The sequence below is a fragment of the Microcebus murinus genome, chromosome 23, assembly GCF_040939455.1.
Source record: "Microcebus murinus isolate Inina chromosome 23, M.murinus_Inina_mat1.0, whole genome shotgun sequence".
NCBI lineage: Eukaryota > Metazoa > Chordata > Mammalia > Primates > Cheirogaleidae > Microcebus > Microcebus murinus.
The window spans coordinates 33,316,546-33,329,859 of record NC_134126.1 but is presented as its reverse complement, the minus strand read 5'-3'; the positions used below and the strand labels follow the sequence as shown (position 1 = coordinate 33,329,859).

Sequence of the window (13,314 nt, the reverse complement as noted above, 5' to 3'; positions counted from 1 at the left end):
GCAGAGATTGTATTTCAATTGGTCTGGGCTGGCACTAGCATTTGGGTATGTTTAAAAACTCCCCAGGTGATCTGAACATGCAGCCAGACTGAGAAGCACTAGTATAGTTTATTGCTTAGTTGTTTATTGAGTACCTATTGTGTGTAAAGTAGCATGAAAAGCCCTTTGCATTATAAATTCAACCGCTAACTAATACAAAAGTTTTGATTTTATTTTGTTTTAGTCTCAACATCAATGTGTTACCTTAAAGAAAATATTCTTTAGTAATCAGAACAAGACTTTCAATGTCAGGATTTTCCATTTCTGCTCCTGGATTTTTATTTTTTCTGTAGAATTACTGAGTAAACAGCTGTGGGCAAATTACTTAACCATTTAATGCATTTTTTTTAATAAAACAGACACATGTACTTATTTTTTCAAGCAAGGTTTGTTTGTTTGATGTATTTTTTATTTTTTGGTTTTGAAACAATTTCAAGCAATGTTTTACCATCCTTGAATGAATAATATTGCCTTCAAAATGGATGATATCTCAAGACTTCTGTTCTTAAAAACAAGAACTTCACTTGCCTGGGTTTTTCTTTTTTGTTTTTGCTTTTTAATTGCAATGTGAGTGAAAATGCTACCAGTGATATAACATGTCAGAGCTAAAATACAAGGAGGAGCAGACAGCAGGTTTGTGGTGTTTCTCTCCAGAAAGGCTCCATTGTTGCAAAGTTACACCCTCACCTTGGTATCCTGCAACTGTTACTATTAATGTAAAGTTAAACTCTGTAATCTCCACAGCTTGATTTACCACTGCTAAGAGTTTTGCTGTGATATAAAGAATTAACTAAAGAACTGGTAACATTTTTCAAACATAGTGATGAGCCCACAGCAGGATTTAAAATTATTTATCTAGCCACAGATGCCACAGAAAGAGTAAATACCACCTATCAGTTGACAATTTAAGAGTGTCAGCGATTCTTGTACTATTATTGCCTGACAGGTGCTGTTTATGCAGTGTTTATGTGATTGTATTTGTAGGTTTGGTTGCATTAGCAGCTTATGCCTATGGTATACCCAAGTATAACTGAAGTTAGTTATAACAGGACAATTATTTCTAGATCCTGGATGAGTAAAATATTCTCTGGGTGTGGAGTGTTTAGCCAGGTGAAATTCATTATTACTCTTAAGTGTTTAGCCAGGTGAAAATTATTATTACTCTTGTGTTTGTGAAATAATCAGCATTTCACAAGGCTGATTATTTCACAAATCATTAGATAACACAACAGGACACCAAGACTGACTTCTATGACTTACTCTTAAAGGTGCATACTATTTTAGCTATTATAGCAAACAAATACTAATGACTTTTGAAATGAGCAATTTGATGATGGCATTCATTATTTTCTTTTCCTCCCTTTAAGAATATAATCAAGTTTCATTTGATCAACCCATTAGCTACATTTTCCAAATATTCAAATGCATGTATAGAAATAGAAGATGAAGTAATCAGCCCAAGGTAGCTAAGGGATGGAGGCAGAGCTCCAATCCCAGTATGTTTGACTATAAAAGCTATTACTTTTTTCACTAAGTAGTGTCCTTAAATAAAGTATGTAAAAGCACTTCATACATGCCAAGGGTAAAACAAACGTTATATTTCTTTATTCTTTTTAAAAAGCATGATTTAGGTGTAAAGTTACAACTTATTTTATAGGATGTTGACCTTAATCCTGTTCCTAGTAAGAGTACCAATGCCTTCCACCAAGCCATGTGTCTGTACCACATGTTACTAATTCAAGCTTCCATTCATAGGAATCATTTTTCCTAGTCTAAACCAGAGTACACAAATGTTCACAGAAAAGTAGAAGTGTATTCTTCTCATTCCACCTAAAAATCTCATGTTTTTGTATAAATAATAGCTATGGAATTTTTACATGAATTATTTGTATACAAAATATTCAGGAGTTTTAGCTTTGTTTAAATAAACCATCTATTTTTATTGTAGCAGAGGATCAAAGACAACATGTTGCTAATACTGACATGGAAAGAGATTGAATCACCGGTGAAACAGGGGAAATTAAAGAGAGAGGCATGGCTTTGTAGGCAAATTATTACCTAGATTCTGAGGACCTGTGTTTTTAGTGGTAACACTGCTAAAATTTTGCAAAAAGTGTTCCAAACTTAAGATACCTAAACAAAACTATGTTATTTCCTTTTCTAAATTGCCTGCTCTGCCTCTCAATACAGTAACTAATAAAAGCTAAGGGCATCCTTGTGGAATATCTACATAAGATTTTTCTCTTTTTCTTTTGTTTTTATTTTTGGCCAGGATCTATACCACAGCATATCAGAACAAAAATAGTCATTTCAAAAAAAAAAAAATAGTCATTTCACAATTTTAATCTAATAAGCGATTTCTTTTTAACAATTATCAGAAATCTGGATTCTTATATTAAACCTATATAAGTAAAGTTACAGAGTAGTCACTGAAATTTGGTATTGATAGGGAAATTAATTGTGTGGATAATTATTTTAAAGATATTGTTTCTATATTTCTACATAGATTTAGTGTTTTAAAATGCCATTAATCAGATTAATCATGGAAGATTACTAATTCCAAAATTTTTCTAAGAGAGGTTAGACACATGCAAACAATATTTGCAAAGTGAAAACTACCCATAGCTCAGAACATCTGTAATTAACTTTTTAAATTTCTTTAACAATTCAATTAAACATCAGACTAATTAAAGCACAACTTTCTGATTAATTTTCTTCAATATTTATTGGGTTTTGTAATGCCTAAGATCTTTCATAACAAGATGATCATTCCCATTAACATGTTAACAGTCTGGATCTAGAGTCTTCTAAAATTTTTTAAAGTAAATTTAATAAATAATGGTTCTTGGTTTGCACTGCACTATTCCCTAAATTGCTTTTACTTTTACTTCTCAAAATTAGATTTATTATCTGTGTATGTCCAAAGTGGCTTTGAGAGAGCCAAGGTAATATTCTATTTGGAAATGAGCCAACCCTCTGAGATACTATACTCCCAAATTGCTATGGGAGCCTTTACTCAATAGGTACCTTGCAAGCAATCTTGAATATCAAGAGGTATTTTTGATTTGGTGGCCATAGAAAATTTTTAACTAAAACCTCTATCTGAAAGGCAAGAAGGATAAGGAAAGAAAGCTTTCATATGGTATATAAAAAATGATTTTTTTTTCTCCTTTAAGGTGACAGACACCTGTTCACCCCTATTTTAACTATTGGCAGATTTCTCATGAAGCAATACTTCTTAATGGATGAAAATTCTTCACTGTGATTGTTGGGTTAGTAATTTGAGATCATCTTTCAGATGCAATATAACAAATATATTTCCTTTTTTTAAATGTATTGGTAAAGTAAAAAAATCACAGTAATCTTTATATATATGTGTGTGGTATATATATATACATACACACAAATGGACTAAACACTAACTTTGAAAATGTAAATCACTAAAAACAGAAAGAAAACCATGGACTAAAGAAATGAAAGTCTGTTTTTCAATATAATTATCTCATTAGGGACATTCTAAACTCTTAAGAACTTATTATATCATTAATATAAAATGTTGGCTAAAATACCTGGTCTACTAATGTCACAAACATTGTGGATGTAATTCTTAGCTCTTTGACCCCAGCAGATTCTTACTCCCAAGTACAGGTAGCCATTTCTCTCAAGGTAGGTGTTATTATTCAGATAGAAGCTATAAACTAAACCACTAGCAAAGTGGATCCTTAAGGATTCTCAACAATAATTATTCCTTACTTTGGAAAACCTTGAACTCTGTTAAAACACTACAGATGATAACACTGAGAATTATTTCCTAATCCACTTGCTAGCTATTTGATCTTGAGCAAATCACTTGCCTTACTGGTTCTCAGTTTCTTCAACTGTAATATGAAAAATATTGAATTAGAAAATCACCAAAGCCTTTTTTTTTAAGGTACCATTTGTTTATTTTTATTGCTGTTGTGATTGTTTTGGGGCTGCTGTGATTTTTGGGGGGTCTTCTTCATAAATTCTTGTCTGAAAGAATCTTTCCTCTATTGTCATCTAGAATTCTTAATATTGGCTAAACATGTATTGATAAGGTGTTAATATCCAGAATACAAAAAGAACTTCCACAGTTCTAAAGCAAGGCAACCTAATAAAAAGATGGATAAAGGACTTAAATAGACATTTCTCCAAAAATGATACACAAACGGTTAATAAGTGCATGAAAAGATGTTCAAAATCACTAATCATTATGAAAATTCAAATGAAAACCACAATGAGATATTGTCTCATATCCATTAGGAAGGTTACTAGTATAATTTTTTTTTATTTTTTTATGTTTATTTTTTTTTATTTCAGCATATTATGGAGGTACAGATTTTAAGGTTTCAATAAATGCCCTTCTCCCCCTCCCACAAGTCTGAGTCTCCAGCATGACCATCCCTCAGATGGTGCGCATATCACTCATTATGTATGTATGCACCGCCCCCCACCTCCCCAATCCCTATTACTATAGTACCTATGTGTCCACTTAGGTGCTACTCAGTTAATACCAGTTTGCTGGAGAATATATCTGGTGCTTGTTTTTCCATTCTTGGGATACCTCACTTAGTAGTATGGGTTCCAGCTCTACCCAGGAAAATATAAGATGTGCTATATCACCATTGTTTCTTAGAGTTGAATAGTACTCCATGGTATACATATACCACATTTTATTAATCCATTCTTGGATTGATGGGCACTTGGGCTGTTTCCACAGCCTTGCGATTATGAATTGTGCTGCTATAAACATTCGAGTGCAGGTGTCTTTTTTGTAGAGTGTCATTGGATCATTTGGGTAGATGCCCAGCAATGGGATTGCTGGATCAAATGGTAGATTCACTTCTATCGCTTTAAGGTATCTCCATATTGCTTTCCACAGAGGTTGAACTAGCTTGCAGTCCCACCAGCAGTGTAGGAATGTTCCTCTCTCTCCACATCCACGCCAGCATTTGTTATTTGGAGACTTTTTGATAAAGGCCATTCTCGCTGGAGTTAAGTGATATCTCATTGTAGTTTTGATTTGCATTTCCCTGATGATTAGGGATGGTGAGCATTTTTTCATATGTTTGTTGGCCATTCTTCTGTCTTCTTTAGAAAAGTTTCTGTTCAAGTCCTTTGCCCACTTTTTAATAGGGTTATTTGATTTTTTCTTGCTGATTTTCATGAGTTCTTAGTATATTCTAGTTATCAGCCTTTTATCAGGTACGTAGGATGCAAAAATTTTCTCCCATTCTGTAGGTTGTCTGTTTACTTTCATGACTGTTTCTTTGGCTGTGCAGAAGCTTTGTAGTTTCATCATGTCCCATTTATTTATTTTTGTTGCTGCTGTGATTGCCTTTGGGGATTTCTTCATAAACTCTTTGCCTAGGCCGATGTCTAGGAGAGTGTTTCCAACATTTTCCTCTAGAATTCTAATGGTTTCATACCTGAGATTTAAGTCTGTTATCCAGCGTGAGTTGATTTTTGTGAGAGGTGAAAGGTGTGGGTCCTGTTTTAACCTTCTACAAGTGGCTATCCAGTTTTCCCAGCACCATTTATTGAAAAGGGATTCTTTTCCCCAGCGTATGTTTTTGTCTGCTTTGTCAAAGATTAGATGGCTATATGAGGATGGTTTTATATCAGGATTCTCACATCTGTTCCACTGGTCAATGTTCCTGTTTTTGTGCCAATACCATATTGTTTTAATTACTACAGCTTTGTAGTATAGTTTGATATCTGGCATATTAATACCTCCCAATTTGTTTTTGTTGCCTAGAATTGCTCTTGATATTCGGGGTCTTCTATGGTTCCATACGAAGCGTAAAATTATTTTTTCTATATCTGTGAAGAATGCTGATGGGATTTTAATAGGTATTGCGTTGAATCTGTAGATCAGTTTGGGTAGTATAGACATTTTAATGATGTTGAGTCTGCCGATCCACGAGCATGGAATGAATTTCCATCTATTTACATCCTCTGCTATTTCCTTCCTCAGTGTTTCATAGTTTTCCCTGTAGAGGTCTTTTACCTCCTTCGTTAAGTATATTCCTAGGTACTTTAATTTCTTTGTTGCTATTGTGAAGGGTATTGAGTCTCTTTTTATCCTTTAAAAATTCTAGAAATCTATGATTCTAAGCATTGCTATTCAATTTACTGTCTACCTAGATTTTTTTTATGGCTTCATGTTTCATTTATTTTCACTCAAACTCTGATCATAACAGCGACAAGATTTTCTTGAATCTTTAAAAAATTGGGGAGACAATTTATTATAGATAGATAGTGCTTATGTGCAATATTCTTAACAAAAGATAGTAATATAGCTATTTTATGCTTACTTTCTTTTCTCTAAGGACTAATCCGGGTGTTTAGAATCACTTTAAAAAATAGATCATTTTCAGAGCAGTTTTAGGTTTACAGAAAAATTGCATGGGAAGTATAGAGAGTTCCCATATACTCCTTTTACCCCTCCTCCCCAGTTTCCCTTATTATTAACATCTTAAATCTGTGTGGCACATTTGTTACAATTGCTAAGGCAATATTGATACATTATTGTTAACTAAAGACCATGATTATGAAAGTTACTATTCAGTTTACTCTTTACCTAAACTTTTCGAGTACTTATTATGTGACACTTTTCTAAGTGTTTTAAAATAAACACATGTACTAAATCATTACATCCTCACAAAATCCTTATCAGGGCAAGCTGTATGACGATATCCATTTTATAAACAATCTGAAGCACAGAGAGCTTAAGTATCACACCTAAAGTTATAAGGTTAATTCATGGTAAAGATGCATGTTGATTTGACTATTCTACTAAGTGACTTTATATTTCTTCTAAGTGTTTTGTGAAACACTAGTTTTCCAAAATTATTGTAAAAAAACAGAGCTTATAATCAGTTATGACTGTTTCAGTTTTAAATGACAAAATATTACTCCAAATCTACTTAAACCAGAGTAAAATGTATTAGCTCAAGAAGGCAAATGCTGTGAGGGGTTGCCTGGTTTTAGGAATATTGACTCCTAAATAATGTGACAGATTACACATTATGATTTAATTGTCCTGCCTTTATTGTTGCTGTCTCCTTGGGCTCCAAGCAGTAGAAAGATGGAGACAGCAACTGTGGTCCTCACATCTTCTCAGCTCTACTCACACAGAGTGACAGAGTCTTCCATAAGTCTCAATAAAAATATATTTGTGTTATATATCTGTTTGGTTTACATGTTCATCTCCAAATCAATCACTGTGGCTAGGAAAATATCATGAGTAGACTGGAGTTAAGCCTGTATCTCCTGTTCCATGCTGGGGTTCTTGAAAGAATGTCAATGACCAAAATCACAATTAAATAGTGGGAATGGCAGTGTTTTCCTTGATAGATATTAGAATGCAGTTACTAAAATTGGTTGATGTATGTCCATAGATGTCCAGTAAACATAGTTAAACTTATTTTAAAAATAATTCAGAATTGATTTCTGTCTCAGAAGTTACCAATGCATGAGGGCACTAAAACCTCCAATAAGTTCTGCAATGAAAAAGTCATTTCAACTCATCGTTTCCCAAATTTATTTGGCCATGGAGCAAATTATTTAAGCAAATATTTATTAACATTCCTTTGAACTAGAGCTCTTCTGTATATACTTTGGGGAATGCCACTGAAGACCCAGATTCTGACTTCTAGAAACTAACCTAATATATAAGACTTACACTTTTGTTTCACTTTTTCTACATCATTTACTTACCCTAGCTCACATAAATCTGGCTTATATTAATCAGTGTTGAAAATAAAACTCATCCAACACATAATGTTTTAACAATATAACTCATTAAACCTTTCAATTCTGTGCCTATATGATTATTAAAATATCTGATGGAAAACAGAATCATGGTTGATTATCTGTATAATTTATAAGGAGTTTTATCTATTAGATTTTTCAAATTTTAACATAGCTTAGTGGTTTAAAACCGCAAATATTTATTATTTGTTATGATTTTGTGGGTTGGCTAGGTGGTTCTTTCGATTTGGGTCAAATCAGCTAGTACCAGATGATCTAGAATGGCCTCATCCTTTTGTCTGGTATTTGGTGAACTGAGTGGTCTGCAATGGCTTATCTGGGCTTCATGTGGTATCTCTTGTCCAAGTAGGAAAGCTGAGCTTCTTAGTATGACTGTTTCCTGTTTCAAAATAGCAATAAGTGAGGGTAAACACCAAAGTGCAAACACTTTCAAAACCTCTGCTTTCATCATCTTTGTTTAACATCCCAATTGCTAAAGCAAATGAGATGACCAAACTCACCTCCTGATGGAAGAAACTTCAATGGCACATTGCAGAGGGGAATACATAAATGGGAAGAATCAATGATCATCTTTACCAACTACCATGGAACTCTTAAAATTCTTCTTTCCCAAATTCTAGATTTAGTTTATTAAGCATATGGTTACACTACTTAAATGAACTGCAAATATCAAGCTATATAGTAAAGTGACATATGCAGGGAAAATGAACAAATGACCTTCAATTTCTCTGAATATTTAGGTCCTGCTTAAATGAGTAGACTTGTTTAGCAAGACCCCAAAGGATACGTGTAGGAAAAATTATAGAGGTTTTGTGGTAAGATTCCCTGTAAACAGACTCTGAAATGCAAAGCTGCACGCAGAAGTTTCATGGATGACGACCTGTGGGAAATGCCAGTAAGGAAGTGCAGAAAGCAAGAATGGATGGAGAGAAAAATCGCACTGTAAAGAGGTTAAAAATTAAGCCTCTTTCATTGTACAGGGATCTCATAGTTGATATAACCTTTCAGAGTTGTCCAGAAATAAGGTAAATGGCTAGTGGTTTATACCACACACTCCAATCAAACAGTCACTGGGGCAGGGCAGCTCCCTGGGAAGAAGATAAACTTGAGCTTCAGCTCCGAGTAATTTCTGAGGAAAGACTCAACAGTTAGCTGTTAGCAGACAATACTTCATGCAGCTGATGAAAGAGGCCCTCAGTCCCAAAAAGAAGATCTGAATTTGGCATCAACTGAAAGACTTTAAGGAGAATGATTTCAGTGCACTACAAGAAAAATATTTTTCAATGGCAGAGGAAAGTATTGAGTTCCCATCTTTGGAAGAACTTAAAAATCTATTAAATAAGCACTTTGTGACTACTTTGTAGAACCATATTGTGGGAATTTTGACTAGTTCACCTTAGGCACACTCTTTAAACTCTGAGATTTTATTATTTCTTATTGTCTACAAAGTGAGTTTTAGAATAGTATCAGAATCGTTGATAAAAGAAATAACTGTAGTAGATTTGTCAGAGTATATACGAAGCCTCTTTTTAAAAAAATTATTGAAGAATATACATGGACAGTACTGATGAATTTAAAGTACAGTATCTCATCTGTTTGGTTCTATCCAATTGATTTTAAAGAGGGCATGTGGTTAAACTAAGCTAATTGCAATCCTGGGTACATTTCATTGGTATTGTTAATATACATACATAAAGGACTCTTCTAATAAAATAGTCAAATGTGGGATTGAGGAAATATGACTTGAAGACATCATTGCTTGCAAGCATGTCTACTGACAAAATGAAAATAAATATCTCCCTGATCCTCAAGGTAAGTTTGCAAATTATAGAGCTGTGTATGCGCTCTCAAATATTGAACGTACAAGGTTTATATAACCGTGTATGCCATTATGTGTTTACAATCAAGCTACATGTGAAATTATTAAGGGGAGAATTTCTGTTTAAAAAAAACACCAAGGCCAGGCATGGTGGCTCATGCTTGAAATCCTAGCACTCTAGGAGGCTGAGGCAGAAGGATCGTTTGAGCTCAGGAGTTTAAGACCAGCCTGACCAAGAGTGAGAACCTGTCTCTACTAAACGTAGAAAGAAATTAGCTGGACAACTAAAAATATATAGAAAAAATTAGCCGGGCATGGTGGCCTATGCCTGTAGTACCACCTATTCGGGAGGCTGAGGCAGGAGAATCTCTTGAGCCCACGAATTTGAATTTGCTGTGAGCTAGACTGACACCACAGCACTCTAATCAGGGCAACAGAGCGAGACTCTGTTTCAGAAATAAAAAAAGCTACTGTGACTTGCTTTGGCTTTTTTCCCTAGTATATTTCTTGGATTTGGAGAAATAATATTATCTATAAAGTAATAATTAGGGAAAAAATATGACATCATATTCCACCACAATTAAATTATGCAAGTAAGAAATGATAAAAATGTACATGAATAATTTCACTGGGGTAATTTATCTACACCTAATCCAGAAAGATTCTATGTTGTCAAAAGATTGCAACTTTTAACAAAGCAAAAGTCCCGAGGTACGTTGAATAGATTTGATAATATTTATTAAGTAATTTATGTAAACAAGAAATAAAAATCAATGCATGATATGCTCAATTTTATGAGTAAATACTCAAGAAGTAAAGTAAAATATCGCTTTGTGCCTGAAGAGTTGCAATGCGCTGACATGAAACACTGGATTCCACATCATCCCTAAGGGCCCACTTCCTGGCAGGTTGTGCCGAAACTCATCTAAGGCCTCCTACACCAAAACCAGACTGTTCTGGATGCCACTTTATGTTGTTACGTTCAAAAGTGCTCACCCAATGTTAGGTGGAGACCATTAGTCTGCATCACTGCTACCATGTCAGTGAGCACCTACCTGGCTCTTAGGGTGTAATGAATGGTAACCATAGTGTGCTGATTCTGCAAACAATGAACCATTTTTCTTCCTTAAATAGCAAAGATTATGTTCCTCTTGAATTGACACAGGTCAATGACCTAACATGCCAAATGAAGGAAAGAATTACAGCAAAAACTGTTGGATTTTTTTGCTTTCCTCTTTAAATAGCTAAATTGTGAGACATGTGCTTGAGTTCCATGACATATTTTTGGTTTATTATTCTTTATGAATAATTGACTTACTATTTTTGATTATTTGTACCACCTAGTCCATTGCTAGTTACACCGTTATTGGTTTGCCAAACCAATAATTTTTTGAAAATTTTTACAACTTCAGGAATGTGAACACAATTACACATTTTGATAGACAAAATAAGCAGAAATGTAATAAAACCTCATCATTAAACTGAGAAGTCTTCATTCATTATCGTAAAGTATCTATTAAGCACATATGTGTATTTCTTCCTATGTTGATTTTCAAGTAGATAACACTACTATAACTAGACTGGGTCTTCATTGATCTGTGTTTACAAATAGACATTGCTTTGGGACAACATGGATTTGATCAATTTGGAGCTAAAACAGTAATTTTGAACAATACCACTGCTAAGTACTTAGTCATCAATACAGGGTTGAATAGCTCATCTGATAGTTTTGTCTTAATGACTAAAATGTCTTTTTGACCAATTCAATTTGACCATTTATAAGGTAATCAATTGTTTTAGTATTGATCTGTAAATGACATATCCAGGAAATCACATAAACCTTGTCTCAGGCTCTTAAAAATATAACTCAAAGGTACTTTTAGTTGACTATGCCTCTGATTCACAATGTACCGGTTGCATTAATAATTCTTTACAACAAAAAGTTTTAGTCCCTTAGTTTGACTGTCAAAGTGGAAGGTACAATTGGAATTTTTTAATATTTAAGTGCTTATAGAAGAATTGAAACTGTAGGGATAGAAATTAACATTGTTCTGGTTTGGCATGGAAATTCAAAATTAATTCCAAAACTGATAAATTGATGTGTATGTGCCTATCTCTAATTTGTAGCAGTTTAGATGTTCAATTATGAACTATTTATTTATCTATTTTATTAAATGCTAAGCACATTTGACTACAATTGATCAAGAAATAAACAAAAATAAATTTTATTAGCCATTTACTGAGTTCTGTTTCTTTAGTGATGTCATCTCTCTTTTCTAATACAATTTTTTTTCTTTTTCTTTTTGGTGATGTATAGAAATTTGACTTTCTGCAAAACAAAAAGCAAACAAAAATAAAACAAACGGGAAGGTTTGTGAAAATTTATTAAATTCTAGGCACACCAAATCTACTCAGATGAATCATTTGGAGGATATATTTTGATATGCTTGTACTCTCTGCCTCTATTTATTCTTTTCTCAGAAGTTTGCATTATTAAGGCCAGATAATTCACTTAAAAATATGGTTGATAATTCATGGGTTTGGATTCCTGAGAGGCCCGTACCCCCTGGGTCTCTCATAGTGCCCCATGCTATAGCAAACTGGCCCCAAACCATTGCCTGGCCTCTGCCTGTAGGCTGCTGGCACTGAAGTGGGTCACATAGTGGGAAAAAAATATATATGGTTGATCACTTTTGAGATGAGAATTACAGAGACATGAGCATTTTTTACAACATGTAAGAGAAACTTTCAAATCTATTTTGAAGTATAGGTAATAGATGTAGTGATTAATATCTTTAAAAATAATTTGTTATTTTTGTTTTATCTACAGAAAACAAGTATGGTAGAACCTAGTAATCCCTGTACCCTATGTGTTATCAGAGATAAGACTCTAACACCATCCTAAATGGTAAATCTTCCCAGTCTGATGTCAATATTGCAGACTTTAGTGGTTTTTAAATTTATTGTCTTCAAGACTTAAAATATCAAGAGAAAAATAATTATAATGATAAGGCACTTTTTACTCTAAGCTGAGATCACATTTTTAGTTGCTTCTATATTCAGTCTTATTTATACAACCATACAATTGGTGATCAATAACACAAACATTTTTTTCAGAAGTAGTTAGACCATCAATCTAACCATAATACTACATCTTGAATTTGAATGGTAAGAGAAGAGAAGAAAAAAGAAATCATTAAATAGTACCTATTATGTTGTCAGTGGTTTATATTCATTATATTGATTAAATCTTAATTTAAAACTCTGAAGTAGGTTTTGAAATTCTAATTTTTCAAATGAGGAAACTGATGCTCAGAGAGACTAATCACCTTTTTATAAATGGTGGGGCTGGAATATGCATCCGATTCATTTGTCTTTGAAGCTGACGACATTTTCACTATATCAGCAGCTCTCAACATGGTGGATACCCTCATTCACATCAGAATTGCTAAGGAAATTTGTTAAATTATAAATTCCAATGCATCAGCCCAAACTAACCGAATCAGTCTCTGAATGTCTCAGAAAATTCTGGTTGAAATAATCACCCCATTGATGCTCACACATCACTGACATGTGTGGGTACCTTTCAGCATGGTCCATGTCCTTCCTCAAGCCCTAATGCTTCTGTCTGTATGTGATCAGAGGACCACATATTCCTG

The 13,314-nt window shown here is 33.7% G+C and overlaps 1 non-coding gene across 1 annotated transcript; it reads left to right on the top strand.

Moving 5' to 3' along the window:
- Positions 1-12,187: 12,187 nt before the first annotated feature.
- LOC142864036 (small nucleolar RNA SNORA42/SNORA80 family) lies at positions 12,188-12,320 on the top strand. The gene has a single exon (XR_012914632.1). It is a non-coding gene; the product is annotated as a small nucleolar RNA SNORA42/SNORA80 family (small nucleolar RNA).
- Positions 12,321-13,314: the final 994 nt, after the last annotated feature.